The sequence below is a fragment of the Suricata suricatta genome, chromosome 5 (assembly GCF_006229205.1).
Source record: "Suricata suricatta isolate VVHF042 chromosome 5, meerkat_22Aug2017_6uvM2_HiC, whole genome shotgun sequence".
NCBI classification, from domain to species: Eukaryota; Metazoa; Chordata; class Mammalia; order Carnivora; family Herpestidae; genus Suricata; species Suricata suricatta.
In genome coordinates, this window is record NC_043704.1 from 13,278,385 (window position 1) to 13,284,108 (window position 5,724).

Consider the following 5,724-nt stretch of genomic DNA (forward strand, 5'->3'; position numbering starts at 1 on the left):
TGGTGGGATAACCCAGACCTTTATCCCTGAGAAGTCTGTGCCCACACTTTGCCTTTGTCAGGCTCTGTTCCTGTAATTGCACGTTCTCAGTCATTGCCTGGCACGGAAGCACCACAATGTGCCCCAGGGACTTCCCAGCATTCCAGACCCACCCTTCCTTGCCCCATTAAGTAATTATAACTTAATCTCCTGTAAGAATTGAGATGAATTACGCTCTCTGATATCACCTCTTGCTGGTCTATTGGCACACGGAGCTCAAAATAACCAGGTTTGAGCCATAGTTGCAGATTGGGTGTAGCCCTTACTGTCGTTTTGGAAAAGGCCTTCTTGTCCCTCTCCCCTCCCCCCCCATCAGGAAACCAGGACCTCTAGTCCAGCCCAACCTCAAGTGCAGATTCCCCAGGGAAAAACTTGGAGTGGTTTTGAGAGGGGCATTAGACTCCCATCTCTGGTGCTACCTATCAGAAACCCAGCACTTGAACCCCTGGGGGTTCACCTGGGTGCCTTGGCGGTGGTGTTTCAGGCCACCCCAAGGTTCTCTCAGGCTGATCTCTTCTAGGTGACCTGGCCTACAGCAGGACAGTGAATCCCATTATTCTGTGCCCATTGTTGCACTTCCATTGACATAAAACGGGTCCCTTGGTCTAAGGCAATCCATCAGGATTCAGTCAGAGAAGTAGAACTACTCTGAGTGATGCAACATTGTTGTAGGCAGATGAGGTCCACGTCACAGTCCCTGGAACCTGTGAATATGTTAAGATGCAAAGGGAGCATTAGGGTAGCAAATGGAATTAAGGTTACTTACCTTAAAACAGGCAGATTGTTCTCGAGTGTCTGGGTAGAGCCTAGTGTAGTCACAGAGTCCCTTAATGTGGAAGAGGGAGGAAGAAGAGGAATATAGTTTATTACCAAGTTGGTTTCCATATAACACCCAGTGCTCTTCCCCAAAAGTGCCCCTCTCTATGACCATCACCCCCTCTCCCCTTCCCCCCTCCTTCTTCAGTCCTCAGTTTGTGCTCAGCATTCAAAAGTCTCTCATGATTTGCCTCACTCCCTCTCCCTAACTCTTCTCCCCCCCCTTCCCATTCCCATGGTCTCCTCTTAGGTTTCTCCTGTTAGACCTATGAGTGACAACATATGGTATCTGTCCTTCTCTACCTGACTTATTTGGCTTAGCATGACTCCATTTGCTACAAATGGCCAGATTTCATTCTTTCTCATTGCCATGTAGTATTCCTTTATATATATGTTAGAGCTTTCCTTCCTGAAGCAAGTCACCGAGAGTGAAACCCACAGACACAAATGGAGATGGTGTATGGGTTTATTTTAGTTCGGCCGAATGGCCCCTCCCGAGTGTTGGCAAGTCCCCAGGAGAGAGCACCACCAAGCAGGAGCTCAGGGTTTTTAAGGGCTTTGGCAAGACAAAATAAGTAATCAATCATAGTTTACAGCATTCTATAGTTGTCAATTACATTTCGACACACAAACGGCTTTGTCTTAGGAGAAATTTGAAGTGACCAATCATAGGTTTGAGGAGGAGGTGAAGCAGGTTCACAGAATTGAGAACTTTGTGGTTAAAGGGTGGGATCTAGCAACGGTATCTTAGAAAACAAGTCAACCTTAATTTATGGGTTACATTTTAGGACTCCCAGAGCTTAATTCCCCAACACTTAATTGTTCAAGCAGAAAAAGGTTGGAGATTGAAACAATGGTTCATAGTTTTTCATTAGGATCAGCTTGACTCGAGGAGGGTCTTACATATATACTACATCTTCTTGATCCATTCATCAGGCGATGGACATTTAGGCTCTTTCCATGATTTGGTTATTGTTGAAAGTGCTGCTATGAACATTGGGGTACATGTACCCCTATGCATCAGCACTTCTGTATCCTTTGGGTAAATCCCCAGCAGTGTTATTGCTGGGTCATAGGGGAGTTCCACTGATAGTTTTTTGAGAGACCTTCACACTGTTTTCCAGAGCCGCTATACCAGTTTACATTCCCACCAACAGTGTAGGAGGGTGCCCATTGCTCCACATCCTCACCAGCATCTATTGTCTCTTGATTTGTTCATTTTAGCCACTCTGACCCGCGTGAGGTGGTATCTCAATGTGATTTTGATTTGTATTTCCCTGATGCTGAGTGATGCTGAGCATCGTTTCATGTGCCTGTTGGCCATCTGGGTGTCCTCTTTGGAGAAGTGTCTGTTCAAGTAGTTTACCCATTTCTTCACTGGATTTTTCGTTTTTTGAGTATGGGGTTTGGTGAGTTCCTTGTAGATTTTGGATACTATCCCTTTATCTGATATGCCATTTGCTACTATCTTTTCCCATTCTGTCTGTTGCCTACTACATTTTTTAGTTCTTTCCTTTGCAGTGCAGAAGATTTTTATCTTGATGAGGTCCCAAAAGTTCATTTTTGTTCTTGATTCCCTTGCCTTTGGGGATATGTCAAGTAAGAAATTGCTGCAATTGAGATCAAGGAGGCTGTTACCTGTTTTCTCCTCTAGGGTTTTTGATGGTTTCCTGTCTCACATTCAGGTCCTTTATCCATTTTGAGTTTATTTTTGTGAATGGTGTAAGAAAGTGGTCTAGTTTCATTCTTCTGCATGTTGCTGTCCAGTTCTCCCAGCACCACCTGCTAAAGAGGCTGTCTTTTTTCCATTGGACACTCTTCCCTGCTTTGTCAAAGATTAATTGGGATACACTTGTGGGTCCAGTTCTGGGTTTTCTATTCTATTCCATTGGTCTGTGTGTCTGTTTTTGTGCCAGTACCCTAGTGTCTTGATGATGACAGCTTTGTAGTAGAGGCTAAAGTCTGGGATTGTGATGCCTCCCATTTTGGTTTTCTTCTTCAATATTACTTTGGCTATTCGGGGTTTTTTTGGGTTCCATATGAATTTTAAGATAATTTGCTCTAGCTTTGAGAAGAATGCTGGTGCAATTTTGACGGGGAATTGCATTGAATGTGTAGATTGCTTTGGGTAATAACGACATTTTAACAATATTTATTCTTCCAATCTGTGAGCATGGAATGCTTTTCCATTTCTTTGTGTCTTCTTCAATTTCTTTCATAAGCTTGCTATAGTTTTCATCATACAGGTCTTTTACATCTTTGGTTAGGTTTATTCCTAGGTATTTTATGGTTTTTCGTTCAATTGTGAATGAATGGGATCAGTTTCCTGATTTCTCTTTCTGTTGTTTCATTATTGGTGTATAAAAATGCAACCGATTTCTGTACATTGATTTTATATCCTGGGACCTTGCTGAATTCATGGATCAGTTCTAGAAGGCTTCTGGTGGAGTTTAATGGGTTTTCCATGTATCATGTCAGCTGTGAAAAGTGAAAGTTTGACTTCTTCTTTGCCAATTCTGATGCCTCTTATTTCCTTTTGTTGTCTGATTGCTGATGCTAGAACTTCCAGCACTATGTTGAACAACAGTGGTGAGAGTGGGCACCCCTGTCGTGTCCCTGATCTCAGGGGGAAAGCTCTCAGTTTTTCCCCATTGAGGATGATATTAGCTGTGGGCTTTTCATAGATTGCTTTAATAATGTTTAAGTAAGTTCCTTCTATCCTGACTTTTTCGAGGGTGTTTATTAAGAAGGGATGCTGTAGTTTGTCAAATGCTTTTTCTGCATCTATTGACAGGATCATATGGTTTTTATCTTTTCTTTTATTAACGTGATGTATCACATTGATGGATTTGCGAATATTGAACCAGCCCTGTTACCCACGAATGAATCCCACTTGATCATAATGGGTAATTCTTTTTATGTGTTGCTGAATTCAACTTGCTAGTATCTTGTTGAGTATTTTTGCATCTGTATTTTTAAGGATATTGGCCTGTAGTTCTCTTTTTTGGGGGGTCTCTGTCTGGTTTAGGAATCAAGGTGATATTTGCTTCATAGAATGAGTCCAGAAGTCTTCCTCCCATTTCTAATTTTTGGAATAACTTGAAAGGGATGGGTGTTCAATGTGGGTCTTGATCCCATGAATCCTGATCATGACCTGAGCCCAAATCGAGTCAGACGCTTAACCGACTGAGCCTCACAGATGCCCCAACTACACACTCTTTTTTACAAAAATATTTTAAAAGACTTTATTTTTTCTTTAAGTAAGCTCTACACCTACCACGGGGCTTGAACTCACAATCTTGAGATCAACAGTCGCCTACACTGCAGACTGAGCCCACCAGGCACCTTTGCACCTGCTTTTTTGACCCTTGGAGAATCGTGGGACTGGGATGCTTCCAGGCATGAATCCCAGCAAAGGTGAATTGCTGTCCCTCCAGGCAGGAGTGGCTGGGTGGAGGGAGCATGGGGGGTGGGGTCGGTGAATATGCCGCTGTGGGGGGCTGGACCATCAGCCTTGCCCACAGGGAGCCCATCTGCTGGGCCCATGCGGAGGTTCTTTCACAGCTGCTCCCGTCATGGGCACCCTGTGCAAACACCGGGGGCAGGGAGGGCCAAGGCTGGCTGGCCTCCATTGGAGAGTGAACGAACCTGCCCACGTGCTGGCCCAGTGCCTCCCCCGTGGTGGGTGCTTTCGGATGAGCACTGGCAGAAGACACAAAGACTTGCCTCTCACAGAGACGTCTTTGTCCTTGATTTCCTGATTTCTCTCATTCCAGGCCCTAAGCCATGTGACAGGACGGATTCCTGGGTGCAACTAAAGGTATGCGATTCATTCATTCATTTATATTTTAATTTTTTAAATGTTTTATTTATTTTTGAGAGAGGGAGAGAGAGACAGCATGAGCAGGGAAGGGTCAGAAAGAGAGGAAGACACAGAATCCAAAGACAGGCTCCAGGCTCTGAGCTATCAGCACAGAGCCTGCGGGGGGGCTCCAACCCACGAACCATGAGATCATGACCTGAGCTGAAGCCGGATGCTCAACCGACTGAGCCACTCAGGTGCCCCTCATTCATTCATTTAAAGACCTTCTTGTGCCAGGCTTGTTGTTGAGTGCTGGGATCACTGTGGTGAGCATCACCCACTGTCCCCGCCTTCTGGGAGCTGACCATCTAGTAGGGGGAAGGTATGAAGTGAGTACTTTCGCAGGGCGCCTGGATGGTTCAGTCGGTTAAGTGTCCAGCTCCTGATTAGGCTCAGGTCATGAAGTCCCGATTTGTGAGTTCAAGCCCCCCCCCCGTCGAGCTCTGCACTCACAGTGGGGAAATTCTTTCTTTCCCTCTTTCTCTGCCCCTCCCCTGCTCACTCCCTCCTTCTGTCTCTCAAAATAAATCAATCAACATTAAAATAAACAGTGAGTAATTTCTAGGGTAACATGAAGGTATGGAGCACCGTGGGAGCCACCCTTGGAGGCTCTAGCCTCGTCAGAGAATGGTCAATTCAAGGGACAGGAATAAGGCCAGAAGGTTGGGCTGCAGAAAGGAAGCCCGGGAGGTATGGAAGGGGTTGGAGCTTAACCTAAGGGCAATGGTAAAGGATCTGATGTGTCATGAATGTTTTCTTTTTTTTATTTTTTATTTTTATTTTTATTTTATTTATTTTTTAAAGGTTCTTTTTTTTACTTTATTTTTTATTTTTTTTAGAATATAACACTATTTTTTAACATATGCAATTATTTTCCATCATTTACAATACAGTAGTTACAATGACACTCCAAATGGATAAGCAAAGTAAAAAATCAGAACCCCAACTTCTATTTCATGTAATTAGACTTATACAGAAATTAGAAGGTTAAGTAACAACTAGTTAAT